The 12,366-nt window shown below is 42.3% G+C and overlaps 1 protein-coding gene across 5 annotated transcripts in view; it reads left to right on the forward strand.

Moving 5' to 3' along the window:
• The window catches only part of HDAC5 (histone deacetylase 5), a 138,530-nt gene that overhangs the window by 23,089 nt on the left and 103,075 nt on the right, over positions 1–12,366 (forward strand). The window lies entirely within an intron of this gene.

A 12,366-nucleotide genomic window follows, 5' to 3' on the forward strand; every position in this document is an offset into this window, starting at 1 on the left:
TAGGGAACTGAGGCTCAGTGTCTTACATTAGTCTACATAGTGAATCCATTGTACTGTCCTGGCATGGTCAGCTCTTCGGTATCTAAGGTTTGGGGCAAGTCTTTGAGGGCAGGGGGTTTGAATGCAGGCTTAAGCTCTGGTCTGTGTCTATTCATAGAAAAAACAACAAAGAATCTGTGGCACCTTAAAGACTAACAGGTTTATTGTGGCATAAGCTGCTTATACCACAATAAATCTGCTAATCCATACAGTGCCATAAGGCTCTTTGTTGTTTTAGCTGCAGGACAGATTACCCCTCTGGAATTTCTTTCTAGAACTTAAAAGTATTGTTTAGAATTCAAGCTACGTGGTGCTGGTGATCAGCCTGGACAAATCCATTTGCACTACAGTTGTTTTGGGTAGGTTTAGAAGATAGCTTAGGCTGAGCCACCATGCAAGTTCACATACAAAAAACAACTTTGTTATGAGAAGATGCAGTTGTGTGGCATAATGAAAGTATGGGAAGTACCTTATAAAATAACAAGTGACCCGGATTTCAGGTATTGCAAGTGGAAGTTAAGTAGCCAGATTTCATTTGTTAGATGTTGAAGAGGATGATACTTGTCAAGAAAAAGTGCTTTTCAGGTTTCCATGATGGATTTTGGGCATTATATACTTCTGTGATTTGATCAGGACTTTATTTAAGCCAGGACACTTCTCTAGAAACTCTCTCCAATCTAGGGCTCATTTCTGAATTAGAGATAGTACTAAAGAAAAGAGTGTGTTTCTGAATATGCACAGAGTGCACTTGTTTCATTAGTAAGGTTCCTTACAGTGTTGAGATTGAGAGGCAAAATTTCCAGGTCAGGGGAGGTCTCCTAATTCCTGGTAAGCTTTGGGGTATTGGCTCTTCCTTTTTTAGAACTTAACCACTATCCAGATATTACCAGGTTCTCCTCATTTATAAAAGCAACTGTCAGGGTTCACTTCTAGTTCAAATTAAGAGCCAGAACAGATCATAGAATGTATAAATAATAATGATCCAGAGTGCCCCGAGTATTGTACAAAGTGCGTTCCTCTCACAGGTCTCAGACTGGCTTCTGTGGGAGAGGACTTCTAGGCAGGCTTCAGACTTGGCACCATTAACATTAGAGGAAAAAAGCAAGGCCCTTTCCTCCATTTTCCTTCCAGGCAGAGAGAAGAATTTTCCCATCTGTCCTTCCACATCTTCTCGAAGGATGAACGATGTAGATGTCCAAATCAAATACTGCACAGTAACCATAGTGCTGGCTAGTCCTCCATGTAAAGAGGAGGTACTTGTTCTGATTCAAAAAATCTTCAAGCATTTCCCAGAGTTTAATACACAGCTTCAGTGCTCAACCTGAGTGAAATTAATTAGGCCTGAATTGGAAATGCATGAGTTTTTTTGTGGTCTGATGGCATCTAAAATCAATCCAGTGCTCTTTGTGGCCAAACAAATGTACTTATTTCAGCTGTGGACCAGACTATATATTGTGTTGTCTGCTCTTTGGCCCCTTCCTCATAGTGACTTCTCCCTCTGTCCTGGGGCGTAGTTAGGGGAGAAGGGGCCCGTGTTCTCCCTTCTCCCTGGCGGCCCCTTGGAGTGAGGGAGATAATGAAGAAAATAGGAAGGGTTGGATCACCATCTTTAGATACCTGTCCAGTGGCTGGTAGTACTGCAAAATAAAGTGTTGAGTGGAGGCTACTCAAGGGAAAGCTGCCATGAGGAAGAAGATAGAGAGTGGAAAACGTAACCTGTAAAGCATCCCTCCTGCTACATTTAAAGGGCACATATTTTAGACATGTCATGTATGAAGCAAGATGGTTCTGTTCAATTATATATGAGTGTAATTAATTTGTTTTGAACTGTGAACAGCCCATGTAATGGCAGTACTTATTCACTAACTGACATTTATTCAACATTGTCACACATATGTGGAAAGGATATGGAAACACACATATTGGCTTAGTTCAGATATAATGAGAAACTATAGTTTCCCACTATTTTTATTTATTTTTATTTTTACATTTTATATCCCGCTCTTCCTCCAAGGAGCCCAGAGCGGTGCACTATGTACTTAGGTTTCTCCTCACAACAACAAGCCTGTGAAGTAGGTTAGGCTGAGAGAAAGTGACTGGCCCAGAGTCACCCAGCTAATTTCATGGCTGAATGGGGATTTGAACTCAGGTCTCCCGGGTCCTAGTCCGGCACTCTAGCCACTACACCACGCTGGCTCTCTATGAGCCTAAGCTCATATGAGCTCTCTGAGCCACTATGAGCCTAAGGGATCTGCGGGTGTGTATGTTCCCCCTGTTCTACCCCTTTCCCTCTTTTCTTCGTGTGAGAGAAGGAGAAAGCATTTGCTTTTCATCTTGTGTACAAACTGGGGAATTGTGGTTTAGTTCAGTGCTGCAGAACACAAACTGTTGCACTGTGCTGATTCACTGAGTCAGCTCCAAATTGGGGTGGGGAGTCTAAATTCCTTGCTTTTGGAGGCAGCTTGCCCCATAATGCACTTTGGGAGAGACCCATCCCTCCTGGTTCAAAACAAACAGATATGGAAAATAAATAAAAATCATGCAGTGGCTTTGCTGCAGCAAAAAAAGTGTGTGTATAGGAACATAGGAAGCTGCCATATACTCAGTCAGACCATTGGTCCATCTAGCTCAGTATTGTCTACACAGACTGTTAGCAGTTTCCCCAAGGTTGCAGGCAAGAGTATCTCTCAGCCCTATCTTGGAGATGCCAGGGTAGGAACTTGGAACTTCCTGCAGGAAAGCATACAGGTGCTCTTCCCAGAGCAGCCCCATCCCCTGCAGGGAATACTTTATGGTGCTCACACGTATAGTCTCCCATTCATATGCAAACCAGGGTGGACCCTGCTTAGCAAAGGGGACAATTCATGCTTGCTACCACAAGACCAGCTCTCCTTGTTGAGGGAAGAAAGGACAATGTGCCTCGATGTTTTTTCTTTTTACAAGTGTGACTTGATTGGGGTGGGGAGTTGTGAAACACTGATTTAACCTCAGGTGACAAACCAGGCTTTGAAACCATGGTTTTATCCTAATTTATTTAATGGGGGCCAAGTCCACGGCATCTCACAGACAGAGGCCCTTGGAGGCTGCTTGCTGTCATCCTTGCCCTCGGACATTTGCTTCCTACATCCACCCTTCTTTTGGGTTCCTGTTCTCCGAACAGCTACTGTATGTGTGCTATGAGTCCAAATCCCTGTTTAGCCATGAAACTCACTTGGTGAGCCAGTTGCTTATCTCTCAGCTTAACCTGCCTCACAGGGTTGTTGTGAAGTCAGATAAACATAAAAACCATGGACTATACAGCGCTCTAGCTCCTTGGAAGAAGAGTGAGATATACATGTATACTGTAAATAAATAAGCCCTCAAGTAGGGCATGAAGGCAACAACCTTCATTTAACAGAATTTTGTTTGTATTTGCCCTCTGCATAGTAATATGACATGCTATTTTATCTAGCATTGCTTGGCCTGTTGGCTTCTCTTAATATATATATCTCCTCCTTTTATCTTCTTGGGGTATAGATACCTACCCATGATTACCGTTTCATGCCTCCAGTGAAGTGGACTCTGTCCCATGAAAGCCAGTGTGTTAGTCTTTAGGTGCCATAGGATTCCGTGTGTGTGTGTGTGTGTGTGTGTGTGTGTGTGTGTTTACTATCCCTTAGAATCATAACTGTGATTCTCACTGGCTGGAATACTAGAAGGCAGGAGCAGACTTGCTTCTTATTGGAAAAACTAGGCAGAATACTGCCTGCACATTTTTTCCAATATCTTTGTAAGTTTAAAGACTAGGGGCATCCTTCTTATTTTTTGATGAAAGCTTAAGAAAGAAAAATCCAAGACACCTAATGCGTCAAACAGGCACTGGGTGACATGCCTAAAATGTTAGCAATATCTGGATTTCCAGGCAGTATACCAATCCTGCAAAAACCATAAAAAGAGAGGAAAACAGTGAGAAGGAGCAGGGGGAGAGAGACTCGGCAGAAAAGGGAACAGCGACTGACATCCTGACTAAATTTACTCAAGGAAGATGAGCACGCCTAATTTTTCCTTTTACTTTCAGTGGGACTTCCTTGAGTAAATTTAATCAGGATGTCAGCCAGCTCCAGAGAACGAACAGCATGATGGGCAACTGCATAGTGCATAGCCGGAGACCTTGTGGCTTTCTTGCCTCTGGATGCAAATGGCCACCAGAAGCCTCAACCTTATAATGGTAACAAGGCACTGCATGCAGTAAGCAAAGTGGGAAGGAAAGAGACAACTGTCCACCATCTTTCCTCTTTCACTAAGCACTCCCGAAACAGGGATGGGCAAGTGCATCACTGCCTCTCCCCCCAAAATAGGACCTGGCAAGGTTCTGGCGGGCTCATAAGGAGAGCCCAAACAGTTTAAGGCTTTAAAGGCCAAAGCCAACATTTGAATTCGGTCTGGAAACAAATTAGCAACCAGCGCAGCTAAACAGATTAGGTGAAATATGCACTATCTGATTTGTACCAACTAGCACTCTGGCAGCAGTAACAACTGAAGTTTCCAAACAGTCTTCAAAGGGAGCCCCACATAAGAGCATTCCAGTAGACTAGTCTGGAGTGTGACTAAGGCCTGGGTTACTGAAGCGAAGTCCTTCATTTCCAGCTAGGGTTGCAGCTGTTGCAGCAGCCGAAGCTGGGCAAAAGCACTCCAGGCTACAGCAGCCACCTGGACATTCAAGGTGTGCAGTTATATGCAGATGCACATAATTGCATAGATACTTTGCTCTTTGCTAGCAGTGCTACTTGTACTGAACAGATGTTACTTCCGTTCAGTATCTAATAAGTTCCCATGATACTTGCACAACCACGAACTGCACAGCATTTACAATTGCGATAGATACATTAGCTATGCAAAACTGTAGGCAAAATATTGCAGTTTAAGTTGCGCTGGGGAATGCTGTATCTCCACAAGAGAAGTCCTACTGTGGAGGAAGGCATATGGATCCCCTGCACCCAATGAGTAACAGCTGAGCACTTGTCCTGCAGGAAAACAAAATCCTCCCGAAAGCCCCTTCAAAATCTTAATGATTTTGATGTCTTTACATGTCACTTTCCTATTTTTGCAAATCCAGTAGTTTCCAATTCAGTCCTTACCTTCTCTGTGCAGAATTATATTGTTATACTTGTAGTCAAAAAGCAAAACAAGTAGGTATCTTTGTCCATCTGCTTTCTGGCTGGGTGCAGATGGCTTAAAGCTCTGCAGTGTCCTCTTGGGATGGAAACCAAAGCCTCAGGGTGGGGCACGAGGTCCGCCATGTGGGCTATTTCCTTTCCTTGCATTGTGACCCTCTTCCTTGGCGTGATCCAAAAGGCCAGTCATGCATAGAGGGGTGTGTGGACGAAAAGACTCCAATGGTCTCCCGTTCGCTCACGTCTGCAGAAATAACTTCTCTGACGTTAAATCCAAAAGCGCATGAGGAGGGCGTAGAGGGAAGGATAGAGTGGGGAGAAGTCCTATAAATAACCCTGGGCTATTTTAAAAGTCTAGGTTTTGAATTAACATGCTGGTAAATACAGGCTCTTGACTTGCCCAGAAATAGCCAAATGGCTGCAGTGATTTGCAGCAAGTGACCTATTGCTATAGCATGTGCGGCAGGGGGATTTGAAAACCAGTCTTGAGTACATTTTCATGTATACCTTCAGACTGAAGGGACATTGGACTTGGACTCCATTAATGCTAGTAATTAATTGTGAGGTCCCTCTCCTCTTTGGTATCACAGCTGGAAAATAGAAACAGTAGTGGCCTATCTTTCAGGGCTGTTGTGAATGTGAACCTAATAAAAACCTTGATCTAGCAATTCACTGCCATATGCCAGTAGGACAGGGTTGCACAACTTTGGCCCTAGAGCTGTTGTTGGACTACAACTCCCATCATCCCCAACCATAGTGAGCAATAGTCGGGGATGATGGGAGTTGTATCCAAAAACAGCTGGAGGGCTGAAGTTGTTTAAAATGGGTATTGGAAACGTAATGCAGCTCCCCACACCCATCAGTCCTGCGGCTCTGACTTCAGCACATATACACTTGTGCATGGACAATGAAGGATTCCCAAAGGTCCCTAACCAGAAATTTTATGGAGAGGAGGTTGAGTGGTGGCGGTAGCAGAGAACCATTACAGGACAGCCAAAACATATATAAAGGTAGGTCAATACATTTAAAGTTATTTATTTAATATACCATCTAAACATGTCTCAAGGCAGTTTACAGAAATTAAAGTTCAAAACCCTAAACTAAAACAACAACAACAACAGAAGAACAAAAACATTTTAAAACTAGTTTTAAAAATACCCCAAAGCCTGGTTAAACAGATGCATCTTGAGGTTTTTCCTAAAGGTTGCCAGCGAAGTTAAAGCCCTTTTGTCTCAGGGTAGCTATAGAGAAAGCCTGACCTTGCACTGCTACTTAATTAGCAATAAGACAGAATATTGCTTGCATGTTTTTCCTCATCTCCACTGTTAAAAGGACTAGAGATTGTGTATGTGTATATGAATGAAAGTTTAAAAAATGTAGGAATGGCCTGAAATATCCTAGAATATGTCAGGCCCTAGATTCCCATGGAGAATGGATTTACAGATGCATTTTTACATGCATGAGGCTTGTAGTCATGGGCACAATACCAAGACTGCACAAATAACCAGTGGCAAATTTATTTGAAGTCCCTTTGAAATTAAAAGGGCAAGTTAGGCATGCCTAAGTTGTCCTTTTAATTTCAATGGAACTTCCTTGAGTAAATTGAGTCAAGAGGTCCGCCAGTGTGGCTAAGTCTAAAACTGGCTAACTACAAGTGAATGTAGGGACCAGTGTGTATCCACATAAAAGCACTGTGTGTGTAGATAATGGTTAGATGTAACACCCTTTTTGTGCATGGATATCACTAGGCTGAGCACAGCAGTGCTCAGAATTACATAATTCTCTGGGTCAAATCAAAGGGACCATGTAACATCGATTATGAAAGAATTGCACTGGCTGGTTATGATTATGAAAGAATTGCACTTCCGAACGAAATACAAAGTGCTGGTTATTACCTATAAAGCCTTTAATGGACTGGGTCCAGGGTACTTAAGAGAGCAACTTCTCTGTCATGAACCCTGTCGCCTATTAAGATCATCTGGAGAGCTCTGGTTACGGTTGCCGCTGGCTCATTTGGTGGCGATTTGGGACCAAGCCTTCTCTGTGGCTGCCACAGGGCTCTGGAATATGCTCCCTGTTGAAATAAGAGCATCTTCTTTTCTTTTTGCTTTTAGGAAGAACTTCAGGACATACCTGTTTTCCCAGGCTTTTAACTGAAATTTAAATTGTAATATGTGTTTACTTGCTGAGATTGTTTTTATCTGTTTTATGATTTTTAAATTGTTTTATATTTTTATATTATGTTTTAACTTGTACACCACCTGGAGATTTCTATATCAGGCAGGATAGAAATACGATAAATAAATAAGTAATAAAAGGGCTGTAAGAAGTTGGTAGAGTGTGACACACTCTTTGTGAATTGTTATATTAGGGCAAAACATTTTGAAGAGACACGTTGCATCATGCCTCACACTTGCTTTTACACACTTAATTTAAGCCAAGGTTTAAAAACCCAAATAGGTTGAAGGGCCTTTGCTTGTTACTTGTATATCCTGCCTTTCCTTTCAGCAAATTCGGAAAATGAATTAAAAAATAATACCAATAAACTGCTCTAACAGTTATACTTGAGAAAATGATGAATCTCACATTAAAACAGCAGTAATAGACCTGACCCCCCCCCGCCACGTGTGTTGATATGCTGTCTCATTGTGGCGGGGCGGGGGTTCCTGGGAGGGATGAGTGCCAGCATAGTGTAGTGGTTAGAGTGTTGGACTAGGACCTTGAAGACCCAAGTTCGAATCCCCATTCAACCATGAAACTCACTGGGTGACTCTGGGCCAGTCATGTATCTCTCAGCCTAACCTACCTCACAGGGTTGCTGTGAGGATAGAAATAAGCATGTAAACTGCTCTGAGCTCCTCAGAGGAAAAGCAGGATACAAATGTAAGAAATAAATAATAATAATAAAATAAGTACGCTGGGAGGTATATTCCCAGTAGTGTCACCCAAGTTGTGAAGGTCACTTCAGCTGCCTAGCTAAAGCAAGCAGGTACCAACGATCTTTTCATTGCTAGCATATTCTTCAAACAACCAAAGAGGTGCCTATACACATGGACATTCACCAGGTGGAGTACAACAAAATCAAATTCATTGCATCATTGAACATATGAACAGCCCTGCTGGATCAGGCCCAAAGCCCATCTAGTCCAGCATCCTGTTTTACACAGTGGCCCACCAGATGCCACTGGAAGCCACAGGCAGGAATTGAGGGCATGCCCTCTCTCCTGCTGTTACTTCCCTGCAACTGGTACTCAGAGGCATCCTGCCTTGGAGGCTGGAGGTGGCCTATAACCCTCTAACTAGTAGCCGATGATAGACCTCTCCTCCATGAAGTTATCCAAACCCCTCTTCAAGCCATCCAGGTTGTTGGCTATCACCACTTCTTGTGACAGAGAATTCCACAAGTTGATTATGCCTTGTGTGAAAAAATACTTCCGTTTGCTCGTCCTAGATTTCCTGGCAGTCAAATTAATGGGATGACCCCTGGTTCTAATGTTATGTGAGAGGGAGAAGAATTTCTCTCTATCCACTTTCTCTACCCTATGCATGATTTTATAGACCTCTATCATGTCTCCCTGCAGTCATCTTTTTTCTAAACTAAAAAGCCCCAGGTGTTGTAGCCTTGCCTTGTAAGAAAGGTGCTCTAGGCCCCTGATCATCTTGGTTTGTTTGTTTGTTGATTGTTTACATTTTGTAACCTGCTCTTTCTCCAAGGAACCCAGAGTGGTGTACTACATACTTCAGTTTCTCCTCACAACAATCTTGGTTGCCCTCTTCTGCACCTTTTCCAGTTCTACAATGTCCTTTTTTAGATGTGGTGACCAGAATTGTACACAGTACTCCAGGTGTGGCCACACCATAGTTTTGTATAAGGGCATTATAATATTAGCAGTTTTATTTTCAATCCCCTTCCTAATGATCCGTAGCAAGAAATTGGCCTTTTTCACAGCTGCTGCACATTGAGTCGACACTTTCAATGAGCTGTCCACCATGACCCCAAGATCCCTCTTGTGGTCAGTCACCGACAGCTCAGATCCCATCAACGTATACTCGAAGTTGGGGTTTTTTGTCCCAATGTGCATCACTTTACACTTCTCAACACTGAAGCGCATTTGCTATTTTGTTGCCCACTCTGCCAGTTTGGAGAGATCCTTTTGGAGCTCCTCACAGTCCGTTTTGGATTTCACTCCGAAAGAGTTTGGTATCATCTGCAAATTTGGCCACCTCGCTGTTTACCCCTACTTCTAGATCATTTATGAATAAATTAAAAAGCACTGGTCCCACTACAGATCCCCGGGGGACCCCACTTCTTACTTCCCTCCATTGTGCAAAAATCTCCTTTTATCCCTACCCTCTGTTTCCTGTCCTTCAACCAATTAGCAATTGGTGCAAGGAGGTGAAAGAGCTCAGTTATATCAGCAAAAATGTGGCTGGGGGCTGATTGTGGAACAGATCATGAACTGCTCATGTGCAACTTCCAAGTCAAGCTAAAGCAGAAAAACAAAGCTATCCAGTTTCCACAAGAGTATGTACCCACAGTATCCAGTTTCCACAAGAGAATGTATCTTGAGAATGTACCCACCATATTAAAAGAGAACATCAGGAACTGCTTTGAAGTTCTGAACCTCATTGATAGGGAACCAGAGTAACTGTGGAATGAAATCAAAGAAGTTGTTAAGGATGAATATGAAAAGAGACTGCCACAGACCAAGAAACAGAAGAAAGCGAAATGGATGTCAGAACGGATGGTGGAAATTGCCATGAAAAGGAGAGAAGCCAAAGTCAAGAAAAAGACCCCAGGAAGGAACTTAATAAGGAACTTCAGAAAGTTGCTAAAGAAACAAGGAGCACTACTACAATGACATCTGTAAAGACCTTGAGGATTGAAATAGACATGGAAAAACAAGAAAAGTTTTCCAAAAGATCTCTGAACTCAGAAGGAGGTTCCAACCTCGAATTGGTATGTTAAGGGATGCCAAAGAACAGATAGTAACTGATTCAGAGAAGATCAAACAAGGATGGAAGTAGTATACTGAAAATCTGTACAGCAGGGATGTCAACATCCAAGATACTTTAGGAGATATATATTTCCTACTTGCAAGAACCTTTAGTATGGAAAGATGAAGTTTCATCAGCACTCCCATCATTACCAAGTTGGAAGGCTATAGGAATTGATGGAATAGCTACAGAAATATGGCAGGCAACAGAAGAAGATTCAGTCAAGGCTCTAACCAAATTATGCCAGCAAATCTGGAGAACGACACAGTGACCAACAGATTGGTAGAGGTCAGTCTACATACCCATACCAAAGAAGGGAGACTTCACAAATTGCGCAAACCTTCACACAATATCCTTAATTTCATATGCTTGCAAAATAATGCTCAGGATCATCCAACATACGGTAGCTTAGAGCCCTGCGTGGAAAGGGAAACACTGGATATTCAAGCTGGTTTTAGAAAAGGCTGAGGAACAAGAGACATTATTGTTGATGCACGCTGGATAATTGAGAAAGCCAAAGAATACCAAATAGGAGTCAATATGTGCTTTATTAACTACAGAAAAGCCTTTGATTGTGTTGACTATGTTAAGTTGTTGAATATCCTTAGGAAAATGGGTGTCCCAGAACATTCATTGTTCTCATGAGAAACCTATACACAGGACAGGAAGCCACAGTCCAGACGGAACATGGTGAAACAGACTGGTTCCATAAATTGATTAACTAATTACTTATCGGCAAAGGAATAAGACAAGGTTGTATATTTTCTCCTTATTTATTAAACTTATATGCTGAACATATACTGAGAGAAGCTGGATTGGAAGAAGATGAGTGTGGTTTTAAAGTTGGAGGAAGAAACAATAACCTGAGTTACTCTGATAACACCACTCTGATAGCTGGGAATGCGGATGATCTGCAAGCTCTCGTAATGAAAGTCAAGGAGCACAATGAAAGAATGGGACTATGACTAAATGTCAAGAAAACTAAACTAATGATAATGGGCACAGCAACCAGCCTCAGAATTGATAATGAAGACATTGAAGTGGTAGATAGCTTCTGCCTTTTAGGATTGACTGTCAACTGTAAAAGATCTAGCAGTCAAGAAATATGCTGCAGACTAGCACTTGGTAGGGTTGCAATGAAGGTCTTGGAAAGGATGGTTTTTCCTGTGACACTCTATGGATGCGAAAGCTGGACTTTGAAGAAGTCTTTTTTTCTATCAAGATAGAAAAAGTATTGATGCTTTTGAACTTTGGTGTTGGAGAAGACTTTTGAAGATACCACGGACAGCCAGGAAAACAAACACATGGATCATAGAACAAATCAATCCAGAGTTTTCACTCAAGGCACAAATGGCCAGGCTCAAACTATCATACTCTGGACACATTATGCAAAAACCCAGCTCCCTTGAGAAGTCCGTAATGCTGGGAAAAGTCGAAGGAAAGAGAAGAGGAGGATGATCAGCAACAAGGTGGATGGACTCGATTACGACAGCAATGAATGAACCACTGTGAGACCTTAAAAATCTAAGTTGAAGACAGATCATTCTGGAGAGAATCTAGCTATGTGGTTGCTAAGAGTTGACACTGACTTGACAGCACTTATTCAATAGAGCTAAAACGTTGTTGAATCAAACAGCATCACTGATCACAAAAAGCTTGGGGAAATAATGTTTTAACCTAGCTCCTAAAATGTATCAAAGTCACTGTCAATCAGGCACACCAGGGGAGAGCATGCTACATATGGGGTCCCACTGAAGAAAAAAGTCCTTTCTCCATCCACTTGATCTTTCAAAGCAGGGAAAACTGTATTATTCTACCCAGGAGCCTTTTGTCATCTTGGAGAGAGAGCAGTCAGGCTGAAGGCCAGGTGAAGTCTGGATGAGTGCTATTTTAAAAAAGGGGCTGTGGTAGATCAGCAGCTTAAACCTATTGTCTTAAATTCTGGGCCTCAAATCTGTGCCATATGATCAGCTCTGTCTTGCTATTACAGGAGTGGAAGAAGGCAGTTTAATCATCTCCAGATTTTCTTTCTCTGTATAATCCAGATGACATTATGGTATGATTGAGGCAGATTAACAGCCAGAGTAATGGGAACTCCTATAGGAAAATGCCCTTCCATCTCTCCACAGAGAGAATTTGATAGATTTTCCTCACCCTCATAGCATAGCAGTCCTTG

The sequence above is a fragment of the Hemicordylus capensis genome, chromosome 6 (assembly GCF_027244095.1).
Source record: "Hemicordylus capensis ecotype Gifberg chromosome 6, rHemCap1.1.pri, whole genome shotgun sequence".
Lineage (NCBI taxonomy): Eukaryota > Metazoa > Chordata > Lepidosauria > Squamata > Cordylidae > Hemicordylus > Hemicordylus capensis.